Here is a 15,161-nt window from a genome sequence, read left to right as displayed (position 1 = left end):
TAAACGTTGAACAAGAAGCATCTGATATTCTTACTTCTGTGCTGACTTCACTAGGCTCTGGAGGACTCAGAACAGAATGCTCCGTGCCCTGACGCTGGGTCAAAGCGGGACCAGCTCCACCATGAAGGACCTCAACAATTGCAGTGTGATCTTCAAAGAAAGTTAGTCACACTGTGATGTAACGAAGCATCAACAAACAATTAGAGAAGTGAACAATATTTACTGAAAGTCCACTTTCCATACCTCATCTTTCCATTCCTCATCACAAGCAGCCCTGTGTGAGGGACAGCGTAACAACTACCCAATGAATAAAGAAACTGAGGTTTGAAGAATCTCGCTGACCTGCCTGGGTCACATTAGTGAGCAGGAAGCAGGGATTCAACTCTAGATCTCCCTGCCTTGCCTCGTTCTGTCCACCACACCAGGTGGACATGCCTTCCTTCACCCAGACCAGAAAACCAGATTACAGACTCACTTTGGGTCTTTTGCTGCAAGATACCAAATTAGCACGTTATCGCGGGTTCAGAGCGCCGCCATGGAGGAGGGCTCTGTGAAGGACTGACGGAACAGGATGACAATGTAGTGGCCTCCCACCACACAGGCCTCTGGGCGCGGAAAGGCAGAGGCGTCCTGGCTCTCTCCCTGCCCAGCTGCACCGCTGTGAACTCACTCGGTCTGCATCTCCTTGCCCGAAAGCTGCTCAGTCCGAGTTCCATCTTCACTGAATTAAGCAGAAACATGCGTACGTGCACAGCAAGGCCTTGATAAACACAGATGATTACCAACCCAGAATCATCTTCAAATTTAGTTAAATTAATTTGACTGCTTTTAGAAAAGGCAGAAGTATTTTAAATGGAAGGATTCTACAGTTATTATCTGTGTGAACATACGCTTCTTTTCCCCCTTAGAGAATCTGTCCCTTTGGCCAGGAATTCTACTGATGAAACTTTAAGAGGAACGACCCCGCCCCCTTTAAAAAAAATAAAGGGCTTATGGGGGGGAGGAATGAAAAGGTGCCATTTAAAGTTCGAGCCTCCACCCATGGTAGAGTAGGCACTGGATTATGGATTAATAAATAAATTAATATTCACCACCTGATGAGTCCCACAGCTTTCTTTTCCTTGCTCTGTGTAAGGCTTTTCTGGAAATAAAATTGCTTAGAAGAGCACCCTTGTCACAGGCGTACCGAGGTCTTGCTCTGTGCTGTTCCTCCCCACGAGGCTGGCGGCTGCGAGCGCATCGGCTCCTGTCCGCTAGAGACGACACTGAGGAGTCCCCTCGAGATGGAGCAGCTTGGACAAGTTTACCGCTGTGGGGTAAGAGTCCTGCCTCGTTCCAAACGGAGGCACCCTGCGATCTCGAGTCACACTCCTCCTTCCCCTCAAGCCGAGGCTCTCCTGGTGACCCACGCTGTGCTGGCCGGGATCTCGAGTCACACTCCTCCTTCCCCTCGAGCCGAGGCTCTCCTGGTGACCCACGCTGTGCTGGCCGGGATCTCGAGTCACACTCCTCCTTCCCCTCGAGCCGAGGCTCTCCTGGTGACCCACGCTGTGCTGGCCGGGATCTCGAGTCACACTCCTCCTTCCCCTCGAGCCGAGGCTCTCCTGGTGACCCACGCTGTGCTGGCCGGGATCTCGAGTCACACTCCTCCTTCCCCTCGAGCCGAGGCTCTCCTGGTGACCCACGCTGTGCTGGCCGGGATCTCGAGTCACACTCCTCCCTTCCCCTCGAGCCGAGGCTCTCCTGGTGACCCACGCTGTGCTGGCCGGGATCTCGAGTCACACTCCTCCTTCCCCTCGAGCCGAGGCTCTCCTGGTGACCCACGCTGTGCTGGCCGGTACCAGCCTCCTGCCATTCCGCTTTGGGAACAATTCTCCGGGCCCCTTCTGTGACTCGGTTCCAACTCCCCAAACAGCCAGTGACGCCGGTCGGGAGTCCAAGTGCGGAGGCAACACTTACTCTCCAGTACTCAGGATGTCTAAAGTCCAACTCGCCAAGCAAAGGGACTGCAACCCCCCTTTTCCGTGTCTCTCTCAGAGTACCTGGGCAAAACGAGCACTGTGATCTGCCTTGCTCTCTTCTCTTCTCTCTCTCTCTCTCTCTCTCTTTCTCACACACACACACACACACACACACAGTCAAGGCCAACCTGTTTCTGAAAGTTCTCAAGTACTACCATCAACAGAACGGTGCCTACCTTTTCGAAACTTCAGCCTACAGACGGCAGCTGCCCAAGCAAGGGAGCCGGACTCGCAGGGCGGCCGCCAGGTGCTCCTCACCAGAGAGCACTGCTCCTCCTCTCCTCTCCTCTCCTCCTCTCCTGCCTCCTCTCCTCCTCTCCTGCCTCCTCTCCTCTCCGCGCCCGCTCTCAGATTCTTTCAGGGACCCACCCTCTAAAGTTGCAGGTCGAGATTTCTGACTGTGGGCCTCCAGTGACGTGAGGCCCCGCTACTGGATGGGACCGCGGGTCCCTCCCGATGGGGCGTCCTTCCCCGCTTCACCACTGGGAGAGGAGAGAACGGGGTTCAGTCACGCACCCGGCTGCACCAAGGGCCTCATGGCGGTGGCCCTGCGAGGCACAGGCACGGCTGTCAGTCAGCTACTGCACAGGGCAGTCCGCCCTCTGTGCGGGGAGGAGAGGGGTGCGGGCGAGGACCCTGCAGCAGCGTGGACACGACGCGGCCGAGCTGGTCCGACAGCCGCAGCCTCTCTAGGAGCTGCGCCCCCACTGACTAACCCCGCGACCACCGCCCCCAGGCACCGCGCTCACGAACGCTGAGCACCGGTTCACAGAAATGCGCCGGGCTCCTAGCAACAGAGGCTTTTTTTAAACCGCACGAACCACCCCCAAATATAAAGCAGTCTGGCCATCTCCCCTTTTTAGATGTAATTCCCTTTGTTTTTATCCGTGCGGGTCTCAAAGCATCCTGTTCACAGACAGGGCGAAAGAAGCCCAGGGCAGCAGGGTAGGACGGGGCCTCCCAGGGCCCCAGGCGCTCCACCCTCAAAGGAGCGCGGGCCTCTCCGGTAAGCTGTTTACTGGAAACGGTGCGCCTTTTGGGGCCATTTTCACTTTCCTGAGCCTGAAGATGAAAGGACTTCGGGCACGGATTGTTTAAAGGTGCTTGGACAAGTGGGAAAGCTTCGACAAGCTGGTGCCTGCCCTCTGTGAGCCAGCCCCGGGGCTCCGGGAGGTGCGGGCAGCCCGGCCCACTCCGAGAGCCGATCGGCTAACGCTCCTCTCATTGGCTGGCTGCACTGCGGAAAGACACCTCTCTTCTGTCTTCTCAACAGATGGCAGCAAATTAAAAACTGAATAGGGGCCCGAGAAGGTTTCTCGAATTTCACTAATGAATTTGGTTCAAAGGAGGAGGACTGGTCAAAGCTCACTCAGTTCCTCCTAGCCTGTTTCTTCTCTTCCCAGACCTTTCTTTTTTCTCTTGGGTGGTGCATAAATTTTAAAGCCCATCTGGCAGGAGGGCTGTACCTCTAGTGACAAAAGGTGGCAGGCTGTGGCTCAGACAGACCCTCATCACATCGCCCCAGGAGGCTGTGCAGTGCTGCGGTCCTCCTGAGCCCTAGGCCGTCCTCCCAATCGAACATTTCATTTTTCTTTATCCCGTCTCGCTCCGCCTGCTGATGAAGCTCTACCAGCCTCTCCTTGTCACCACAGGACTCCTCAGCATGGGAGACAGCCCAACAGCAAGCAAGCTTCCACACTCTCCTCTGGCCCTTCCCTGCCACTGTCCAGGCAAAATGGACAGAAGCTCCGGTGCCCTTTTCATGGGCTGCTCTGCCTTCTCTGACCAAAGAAGGTCCCCGGCCCTCAGTCCTCCCTGTCCTGTTTGTGTGCCTACATTACAGGTTAACGCCACTGTTATAACTGAACTCGTCTGGGACCTGCTTCCCCACAACACTGGGAGCCCTTCTGGGACATGCCTTTGATGTCTTCTGATCTTGGCAGCTTCACACAGTTACCTACCTGCCCGATACCTGTCAAACATTTAACACCCGCAATTGGGAGTCTCCAACACTCACTTTCACCTCAGAGAGACCTGGGGAAGAAAAAGCCCCTGAACTCTATTCTGGAGTCTCTCTCTCAGAATGACACGTGCCCAAAGAGTATGGTAGAACCACATTTTCCTGTTTTAGTCATTTGTATAATTAAATACATGCCATCTACTGATGGAAGGGAATGTTCAAATCAAGTATGAAGTATTTGTACATAGCACAGTCCATCCTCTTATCATCAAAAGCAGATTGCTATCTGCTATGTTTCTTGAATCACCGTCAAGGTGTAGTTGTTCCTCGTTCTTCAGGGACAGATGTAAAAAATTAACCCGTTGCACGCCTGTCCAACAGAGGACAACAGCCCGAGCAATGAAGTGAGGGGGTTCGGTAGCTGTGGCTTGGGGGGCGGTGCATCTACGCGGAAGCCTAGCAAGTCCGTGCAAATCCCGTGAGGAAGATAAATAGGTACAGACATGGTTCTTTTGAGGACTCCTAAGGAAGTGCCTCTCTATTTCTCTTTCTCACTTGTGCCTCTTGATAAACAGAAAGAGAAAACCCCAGGAAACATGGTGGAGCAAGTTACACGTGCAAGGGTCACTTCTTCTAAGTTACACTTGACTGCTTCAGTTTTTGAGAAAGCCTTAGGAGTAAGTCAAGACATTAGTTTTACATTTTAAATCCTCATTCAGAGATGTTAAGTCATTTATTAAAATATTAACAATTTGTCATATTTTTAAAAAGTGAGCATCAGGCCCTGGCCAGTTGGCTCAGTAGATAAATGTCCTGGCGAACTGAGGTTGTGGGTTCAATCCCCAGTCAGGACACGTATGAGAAGCAATCAGTGAGTGAACAGCTAAATGGAATGACTAAGTGCAACAACGAGTTGATGTTTCTCTCTTTCTACCTTCCCTTCTCTTTCACTCTCTCTCTCTCTCTCTCCCTTTCTCTCTCTCAAATCAATAGAAAAAAGACTTTTTTTAAAAGGTGAGCATCGGCTCTGGCCGGTTGGCTCAGTGGTAGAGCGTCGGCCTGGCGTACAGAAGTCCCGGGTTCGATTCCCGGCCAGGGCACATAGGAGAAGCGCCCATCTGCTTCTCCACCCCTCCCCCTCTCCTTCCTCTCTGTCTCTCTCTTCCCTTCCCGCAGCCGAGGCTCCACTGGAGCAAAGATGGCCCGGGCGCTGGGGATGGCTCCTTGGCCTCTGCCCCAGGCGCCAGAGTGGCTCTGGTCGCGACAGAGCGATGCCCCGGAGGGGCAGAGCATCGCCCCCTGGTGGGCAGAGCGTCGCCCCCTGGTGGGCGTGCAGGGTGGATCCCGGTTGGGCGCATGCGGGAGTCTGTTTGACTGTCTCTCCCCGTTTCTAGCTTCAGAAAAATACAAAAAAAAAAAAAAAAAAAAGGGTGAACATCACCTCTCTGATAACTAAAGGTAAGCAAGTAAGCCCGACATTAATGGGGAGGTTTCGTGGGGAGAAGCCAGGATGAGTTTTTACAACACAGCACAAGGCTGATACTAAATGTCACTGAAGCGAATGTTTAAAGCATTTACTGAGTGTGCTTCCTTTATTAAAGGAAGGGAATGGGCTAAGAGCAGTGTGGGCCCCATCGGGATTCTAGAGGGCCACTTAGGAGCGCAGAAGTAGACATGGGAGTGGGCAGGACACAGGGACTCTGGGCCCCCGCGGGTCAGGAGTGGACAGAAGTGGGGCAACTCCCGGTGTTCTCAGTTGCATGGTATATTTCAAAACAATCCTTAACCTAGTTTTCTAGAAAAAAAAGTAACTTTGATAGACTTGCCTTGCTTTTCCATCAAAGGAGAGAATCCCTTCCAAGAAACTTAATGAATACAGTTTTGGCCACGTCCGTCTAACCTAACCAGTCCAACTTCTGAGCGTTTACTGTCAACAGACTTTGTTTTCTTGCAATGTTCCATCTTATCACTTTCACAGACTTTTCAAGTACAAAGCCTTGCTCCCAGATACAAATGTCATGTCAAGGTGCTACCAAACTGTGTACTCCAGACAAACTCCTAAGGAATATAATGAAACAAGCAAGTGTCTTTACAAACGCCTGGACCAAGACCCACACCGACCAACTCTGAAGACCACGTCTTGTTGACATAAAAGAGTCTCCCTGATGATTTCCCTGAACCCCTGCAATGGCTTACAGACTACAGGACCTGAACGATGGGGGGTCCCCCACGCGCACCCACCCAGGTCCACACTGTCCCTGCCAGATGACTTTGTGAGAAAGCGAGAAAACGGAAGAGAGGACCCTCAGAACAAGTGGCTCTCACACACGCTGACCCCAACCCTCTCCCGCTCTGTTCCCACGGCGCTCGGCACCGTCCAGACTGTGACCTCTCACTTATTTACTTGTTTACCATCCACTCCCCCACCGCCTCCACTGGGGCGTCTGCTCTGCGAGGGCTGAGACTGCCGACTGCCCTGCTTGCTGCTGAGTCCTCGAGAGTCAGAACACCATCTGGCAGGGCCTGCGTTCAGTACATTCGGTTACTTAGTTATTTACAACATGTCCCCCTCTCTAACAGAACAGGCGCTCTTCCAAAGGTACTTCACTGGACTTTTGCAAAAGTGCATGCCTGTGGTGCATGTTAGGAAGATGCCAGAAGTCCTCTGAGTTTGTTGGGACAGGGGGAGACGTTTCCCTAGAAGGCTTCAGTCTGTCACACGCCAAGTCCCTGAAGCAGGGGATTTTTAGAACCCACCTGGCCTGGACCCTGGGAATCTGAGGAGCTGAATGGCAGCCAGGTCACACGTCTCCCGTCGGCTGACTCTGGGGTTCCCACCCCAACGCCCCCACGGAGGGCGGTTGGAGGGTCTGTGCACACAGCCCCGAGCCACAGGTGTGGCCGTCAGTAATGGGCAGGCCTCACCGCACCTTTCCTCTTACAGAAAGTTCTTGTGGCTAAACCCAGGTCCCACTTTGTTCAATTGTGCAACCTTATTCTTGTTGGGTGTGCAGCTCCAGACAAATCACTTAACTCAGTCCTTTGAGTTTCTCAAATGCAAAGGGAAGAAAATAATAGCAATTGATACTTTCCAAAGTTGCAGAAGCAGTAAATGAGTTAATATATATTAACGCACTTAAGAGAGCACCTGACACACAGTAAGCACTCTGTGGATGTTAGCTGCAATTATAATTATTCATTTATTTCATCCACAGGCTTTATTCCTGTGCTACTTTGTAACAGCCCTTGTTGCATGCATACACACTTAGCTTCCGCAATTAAACCTTGAGGACAAGGGCTGTGCAAAGTCTCCAAGCTGAGCACCCACTACTGTTCTCCAAACATGTTTACTCACTCACTAATTCAGCAGTACTTAGCAGGTCCAGGCTGTGTGCCAGGCACATGATACTTCTGAAGGAGCTAAGGGTCTCAAGAATAAAAAATAGCATGACTGACAGACACACGGTTACACAGATGGGCAATGTGTCCACACACCTACTGGCCAGAGTGTGTGTAGGCCATGCAGGAGCACTGATATGCTTTACACGGGTACAAACGGGGACCGTTGGGGAGATGGACTCTCACACGTTTAATGTTTTGTATCCCGCATTCATGCAAGCATCAGCCGTGGTTGTTTCTTTGGTTTTTTGGGTTTTGTTTTTTTTTCAGAGACTGAGAGAGAGTCAGAGAGAGGGATAGACGGGACAGACAGACAGGAACGGAGAGATGAGAAGCATCAATTATTAGTTTTTCGTTGCGCATTGCAACACCTTAGTTGTTCATTGATTGCTTTCTCATATGTGCCTTGACCGCGGGTCTTCAGCAGACCGAGTAACCCCTTGCTCAAGCCAGCAACCTTGGGTCCAGGCTGGTGAGCCTTGCTCAAACCAGATGAGCCCGCGCTCAAGCTGGCGACCTCGGTGTCTCGAACCTGGGTCCTCCACATCCCAGTCCAACGCTCTATCCACTGCGCCACCACCTGGTCAGGCCAGCCGTGGGTTTTAAGTGAGGAGCTAGGACTGTCTACATATAGCATCAGGAAACAGAAATGCGTAAGTAAAGTTTTCAAACCCCTGGAAAAAAAAATCCAATCCCATGACTGTCTCAGTCTGAGAAGGCAGTACCACCTGGTAGCTTCACCATCGGTGCTCCCTTCTTCAATAGTGCGCTGACCTCTAAGTAAATTAAATAGTGCGTGGGCTTTGAATGGATTTATACATCAGCACTTACACAGTCAGGAAGAAAGAGGAGGCAAGAAGGAGCAGAGGGAATAAACATGCAAGTTGTCAATACTGTGCTATGTGTGACGAGGCAATAAGGAAACAAAATGCCCTTTATTTATCTGGTCATTATTCATTCAACACATGTCTTATCTGTGTCAACCCATGTCCTATAGAAGGTGTTTGAAATACAAGGATGGAGGCAGTGTTTCTGACCTCAAGGAGGTCACAGTCCATCTTGTCCCTCCTGCACCTGTTCTCCCTCCTATCCCATACCCTGCATGCCACCTGCCAACAAAGACCAGGAAGGAGATCTGCTCGGCTAGCCTACAAATGGGCACCTCTCTTTGGCCTGGGAATTTTTTTTTTTTTTTTTTGTATTTTTCTGAAGCTGGAAACGGGGAGAGACAGTCAGACAGACTCCCGCATGCGCCCGACCGGGATCCACCCGGCACGCCCACCAGGGGCGACGCTCTGCCCACCAGGGGGCGATGCTCTGCCCCTCTGGGGCGTCGCTCTGCCGAGACCAGAGCCACTCTAGCGCCTGGGGCAGAGGCCAAGGAGCCATCCCCAGCACCCGGGCCATCTTTGCTCCAGTGGAGCCTCGGCTGCGGGCGGGGAAGAGAGAGACAGAGAGGAAGGGGGGGGGGGTGGAGAAGCAAATGGGCGCTTCTCCTATGTGCCCTGGCCGGGAATAGAACCCGGGTTCCCCGCATGCCAGGCCGACCTCTACCGCTGAGCCAACCGGCCAGGGCCTGACCTGGGAATTCTTAAGCGCGATGTTTTTAGAAGCTGAATGGAGCGTCCTATGAAAAACATGGGCTGGATTAAGCTTAGAGAAGTCAGCCAACTGAGACTCCTTCCTGTGAACAAGACCCTCGCCCCTCTGCCTTCTCTTAAAAACAAATAAACAGACAAACAAAAATGTAGTTTCTGCACAGAGCACTAGAAACACGGACCGGACCTGACGTCTGGGATGGTGGCGCTGGACAGGCTCGGCCACTCCTTCGTCAGTCCCAGACCCTGCTCAGGGGGCGGTCTGAGCCAGAGGCAGTTCTGCTCGCCAGCTGCTTTTGGTGGGTGCCACCGGAGCACCCATGGGGACCAGAAAGTACCCACACAACTGAAACTGGACCTGAGATGCCAATCCTGGGCTGCTGTCTTTTCCCTTCTGGTCCCTGAGGCTGATCGGCCCAAAGGCCTGCTGGGTTACCAGGTGACCTTACAGCATGGGCCTCATCGAATCACTGCTTCTCTCCAGAATAGATGGCTTCCTTATGCTGGTTGCATTAAATACAAACTTCTGTGACTATTTCCTAAAGTCCCTTCGAGATGTGATCCCCATCCTGCCTGACCCACTTTGCTTTCCAATGTAGTCCTGTACCCATGTCCCCTCGGGCTGAGCCAGGGGCCATGTTCTCTCTGACCTTGGCCCATTCCCACCCCTTATCCACGCCCCTCCCAACTTCGCCTCTCATACCAACCTGAGTCAACCTTTCTCCTCCTGAGTCTTTAGACCTATTCCCCGAATCACACCATTATCCCCATTGTATATGCAGCCCGTTCCTCAATAGTGAGGTACATTTCTGTGATACAGCTCTATCAGAGCATGTGTGTACGTATGCACAGAGTCACACGCAGGGACGTGCCAGGTTTGCACGAGGCTGTAAACGTGATGAGCTCAGGTCTCACCCAGGAAACACTGACAGGTTCACAGAAGACCCTGGATGAATCCTGGTGAAGGACCCGACAACACCTCTTCCCCACGTGTTTTAAGCTCCACGTACCTTCTGCAACTGCTCTTCCTCCTTCGTGGATGTTCATTCCTCGAACAATTCCTTATTGAGCGCCTCTCATATGCCTTAAAATAGAGAAAGCACAGTGAACAAGTGGCTTTGCGCCCCACCTTGGGATTTAGGAGTACAGCATTTTGGCTATGGCTGGAAAAACGGGCCCATTCTCTGAATGTCGATGGTCCTGTGCTCTTCCTCTGGGGGTGGGGGGATGGGGGAGCAGGATGACCAACAGGTCAACTGAACTACACAGCAAGTGCTGGGGGCTAACGCCATGGGGGACTCGAAAGGAGTCTGAGCAACAATGCCGCATACCAAGTTGATTCTAAAATATTCCTCACTGGCTTCTACTGAGATCTCACATGAGGAAAAAGCTTTTTTTTTTTTTTTTAATCTATTTTGCATTAGGCTGGTTTTGAATTAAAAAATGGAGATATCACAACTTGTTTCACTGTTGGGCACTGTTTGAAAGTGTTCTATAGTAGTGTTTTTCAACCTTTTCTATACTTGGGGACCAGTGAAAATAGGAGAATTATTTCGGGGACCGCTAAGGCACAAATCACCCTGAGCATCAGCGAATACAACTGAGATCATTGGGTCTAGAATTTTCATACAACATCAGGGTGGTTAAGTCTTTTGCAGACCAACACAATGTTTCTGGCCAACTAGTCTGGGAACTGGTGGTTGAAAAACACTGTTCTCCAGGACAGAATGATTTCTATTCACTTAACTCTTCAAAATCATAATGTCCCAGACATAATTCTGCCAAATATTAGTTTATTTTAAAGAAAACCAAGTATAAAAATTAAGTTTTACTAAAAACAAATACTATGAATCACTGAATGTTTGTGTGAATAATTTATAATTATAATATTCCTTCCTTCCTTCATTCATATATTTATACACTTCTTATCATAGCAGTTAGGACACCAGTGAGTATGGCTAAAGTAAAAATGGTTTGCTTCATCATGTTAACATGTCTGCTAGGCCCATGTACACAATAGAATACCAGTCATTTATAACTAAATGTCTGGCCTAGACAGCAGAGGATAAACTGCACAATGGGAAATCTCCTACAGTTCAAACTCGTAGTGATTTAAATCCTTAAAATCACAACCAATCAACCATTCAACCAACAAATAACACAAAATGTAAAAACAATTATTGCAATAGCACTGAGGGCTTCAAATTTTAGTTAATTTTTTTAAAAAATTGAAGCTGAAAAGAACATCATCTGACAACTTAACGAGAAACCCCTGTAGCCTCAAAGATGCTCTGTGTCAAGGTGCTGTTTTTAAAGTCACACAATAACCAGAATAGACCAGAAAACTTTGGGACTGTTAAACTGCATTACCAGGTTTCAGCAGGAACAGTGGAAGGCAAAGATCCTCAAATGGCCACAGAGGGCCACAGCAGAAGTCACCTATAAGTCACACATATTTTCACAGGAACAGTGATGGCTTGAGGCTTCCATAATCGACAGCCATCAGAGACTTATCTCACAGAGGAGAGCAGTTCTGCCATTCCATTCCTTACCTGTCAGCAGCGATCTGTACTGACTGCGATGAGTCAGATACCCAGATGCCATGCTAATAGCATGTAAAGTAAACCTAAAACAGGAGCTAATCAGGGCAGAAATTACCACCTGATTCTTCCAATGTCAGTCCTGTAACTAGCTAGTATAGAAATGGATTATGTACTTCCTGACAAGGTAACATAGTTATCCTGCTCAAAACCAGTAACTTAATTCTTCAAATGTAACCCACAGAGATACATTTTACATCATGACTCAGTACAAAACAGCTACAAATTCAGATAACTGAAAACAAACTTTCACAGAGTGATACTCATCAATACTTAGGGACATACTCAATGGTCATTCCAGTCTAATATAGACCTCTTTAAAAAAATGCTGATCTGGACCTATAAAATCGTTTTACTGACACATTAATGGTTGAGGTGGCACAGTGTACACTGCCCAAACCAAGAGATTGGATTGTTTTGCCCTTTCTACAACTCTACATACTACTTTCCCCCCCTCATTCTTGTCGTTTTAAAGACATTTATGATGAAATAAAAAAAGTATATGTGAGTAAGCACCAAATATAAGAGGGTGATCTAGGCTTCCAGACTATGACAAGAAAGAGGGGACGGCCATTCTCATCTTTGAGGTCCCAATACCTAGACCTCAGTACCGGGTTTGAGCTGAACTGGGTCCTTGATCCATTTTGTTGAATTGTAGAGTAAATAAGGGAGTATTTTTAGTGTTTGAAGCCCTGGCGCAGGGATCCTAATTTCACTGAGAAACACAAAGCCCATTCACAGAGCCTGCCTGGCCAAGGACACAGAGGCCAGAGTGGACGGTGGGGTCAAGTCTCGGCCTTCGTTCCACTCCGGTCTCCAGGGCTCCGTGCTGAGCCCCCTTCCTCCAAACCCGGCAGAGATCTGGGCCAGACCTCTATTCACCTGGGCAAGTTCATATCCAGAGATGGTGGAGCCAGCCCTTCAGTTCACAAAACCCATTAAGGCAAAGGGAAACCACTCGGTGCTGCAGCCCTGGGCTGCTGCTAATGGGCTCTGCAAGGCCCAGCCGCCAGGGCTGCAGTGGGAGGAGCGGTGGTTCCACCTGGAACATGGTCCCGGCCAGTGTGGGGACAGGGCCTCGAACATGACCTGTGCTGGGAGGGGACAGCACTGGGCCTGGCGTGAGATCGCCCCACCCTGGGCCCCCGCCTGAGCCACTCGCACCTGCCTGCTGCCTCACGGGTACACTTGGCGGCGGGCCTCGGTTGGCGCGGTGCATCCTGGGCTGGCGCACGAGGTCGAGGACCATGGGCGGCGCTGTGCATCCTGGGCCAGCAGCGAGGCCGCCTCACGGTTGGCGCGGTGCATCCTGGGCTGGCGCATGAGGTCGAGGACCATGGGCGGCGCTGTGTATCCTGGGCCAGCAGCGAGGCCGCCTCACGGTTGGCGCGGTGCATCCTGGGGCGGCAGCGGGGCCGCCTGTCAGGGTTGGCGCGGTGCATCCTGGGCCAGCAGCGAGGCCGCCTCACGGTTGATGCGGTACATCCTAGGCCGGCAGCGGGGCCGCCTGCCAGAGTTGGCGCGGTGCATCCTGGGCTGGCGCACGAGGTCGGGGGACCATGGGCGGCGCGGTGCATCCTGGGCCAGCAGCGAGGCCGCCTGCCACGATTGGTGCGGTGCATCCTGGGCCAGCAGCGAGGCCGCCTGCCACGGTTGGCGTGGTGCATCCTGGGCCAGTAGCGAGGCCGCCTGCCACGGTTGGTGCGGTGCATCCTGGGCCGGCAGCGAGGCCGCCTGCCACGGTTGGCGTGGTGCATCCTGGGCCGGCAGCGAGGCCGCCTGCCACGGTTGGCGCGGTGCATCCTGGGCCGGCAGCGAGGCCGCCTGCCACGGTTGGTGCGGTGCATCCTGGGCTGGCAGTGAGGCCGCCTGCCACGGTTGGCGTGGTGCATCCTGGGCCGGTGCGCGAGGCCAGGAGCCGTGGCGGTGCGTCCTAGGCCAGCACACGAGGCCGGGGATGTGGGTGGACACCAAGGGACAGCAGCTCCCCTTCTGCCGCAGGTGCTGTATCTGGGCTACACTTCTCTGAATCCACAAATTGGTTAAAAGATAAGTAATTTATGTTGAAATGGCCTATACAGCAGGTGGAATCGTGCAGTAAGGGAATAGGCTGTGGGACCACCCGGCGGCCCGCGGGTTAAACTCTGGGTTTTCAGTTTACCAACGTGGGCAGGTGTGGCCCGCGGGCTGTTTCCTAACCAGTTAACACGCTCATTTCCCGATGAGTAAAACCTGGAGAATAATTTCTCCTTGCAGGCTGTCCTGTGGATTAAGTGAGATAATTTCTAGAAAGTATGTAACCTAATATCTGGTTAAAAAGAAAAGAAAATTTAAGCGCTTGGAAAACGCTGATGTTAGTATTGGAATGCACAACATTTTTAGATTATGTGCTTAGTAATAAGCAACTTAATTATTAAATCTTAATTAAAAAATTAAACAAAAAACAAATAAAAATGGAAACGGGTCAAGGGGAGCTCAGGATAGTATTAAAAAGAAGATAAATTAGACAACCAAGGAGTTGGGTTACAGGTCGTAGAGGAATAGAGGTGGATGGAAGGAGAAAGCAAGGAAGTAGAAACGTCTTCAGAGATGTGACGCCTGATTTGGAGGTGACCGTAAGTTGAGTTGACATGGCAGAAAATCATATTAGGTCAGGAGAAGTAAAGAGTTGAGATGCTGTCCCAGAAGACACGAAAAGAGAGGCAGCAGGAAGCAGAAATTGCATCAACAAAGGATGGTGTGGAAATGAGATGTGAACCAGAGTGAAGGAATGCCAAAGAGAACCGAGGAAACCCACAACCTGGGTCAGGTGCTAGGCAAGAATGCTCAAAAGAGAACCAGATCTTGGAGAGAATCTCAGAAGAGTTTTGAACTTCAGGGAACAAGAAGTTATTTGGGACACACCCATCGAGGAAATAAAAAGTCACAGCCTGAAAATAATCAAAAGGAGGATGGTCTCAGTTTCCTTCGACCCCCAACAGCCAAGGAGAGGCAACAATGGAGCAAAGGGGCAACTGTTTAAGAAAAGTTGCAACACAAAAACTATTTCCAGATACATTGTCACTCAGTTCAACAAAGGCATGGCAACCAAAAGGCACACTGATTGGCGGCATCTCAGAAATCGTCTCAGAAATACACCCCTCTTTCTAGTCAAGTTGCTACCCCAGCCATGCTTCCAGGAAACATTATCTAAAAGGAACCAAAAACCGAGATTAGCTCATTGGAAACGAGTTAAAACTAAGGAATAGTGCTCGCTTCGGCAGCACATACACTAAAATTGGAACGATACAGAGAAGATTAGCATGGCCCCTGCGCAAGGATGACATGCAAATTCGTGAAGCGTTCCATATTTAAAAAACAAACAAACAAAAAACCCAAAGTAATACATGCAATGGTGATAATAAAAGGGAACGCACAAGGTGGAAGTAAAATTTGGAGGGGATATAGAATGCACAGCGCTACTGGGAATAGCAGTGTTGTTTAGGGATTCGGATGAAATGGAACACTGGCCAGAAAGTCGGAGGAGGCAGGAAAGTGAACTAAATTTTGCACATCACGGAGTCTACACTTAAGGGCTTCTGTC

The 15,161-nt window shown here is 50.8% G+C and overlaps 1 protein-coding gene and 1 non-coding gene across 4 annotated transcripts in view; one reads left to right on the top strand and one right to left on the bottom strand.

Moving 5' to 3' along the window:
• Nucleotides 1–10,051, bottom strand: part of CERS3 (ceramide synthase 3) — an 86,679-nt gene extending 76,628 nt beyond the window's left edge. Inside the window, exon 1 of one of the 3 annotated variants that reach the window (XM_066238723.1) lies at nucleotides 9,989–10,051. The gene's annotated coding sequence lies outside the window, so the exon portion shown is untranslated. Of the gene's footprint in view, nucleotides 1–1,094; nucleotides 1,629–2,197; nucleotides 2,549–9,988 lie in introns of those variants that run through there. The other 2 variants (XM_066238722.1, XM_066238724.1) reach the window with 2 other exon arrangements.
• Nucleotides 10,052–14,825: 4,774 nt separating this feature from the next.
• On the top strand, nucleotides 14,826–14,932 carry LOC136311314 (U6 spliceosomal RNA). Its single transcript, XR_010726717.1, has one exon. It is a non-coding gene; the product is annotated as a U6 spliceosomal RNA (small nuclear RNA).
• The last annotated feature ends 229 nt before the right edge of the window (nucleotides 14,933–15,161 follow it).

This window comes from Saccopteryx bilineata, chromosome 7 (assembly GCF_036850765.1).
Source record: "Saccopteryx bilineata isolate mSacBil1 chromosome 7, mSacBil1_pri_phased_curated, whole genome shotgun sequence".
NCBI lineage: Eukaryota > Metazoa > Chordata > Mammalia > Chiroptera > Emballonuridae > Saccopteryx > Saccopteryx bilineata.
Note: the sequence above shows the minus strand (reverse complement) of the source record. Positions and strands in the feature narration are given on the sequence as shown.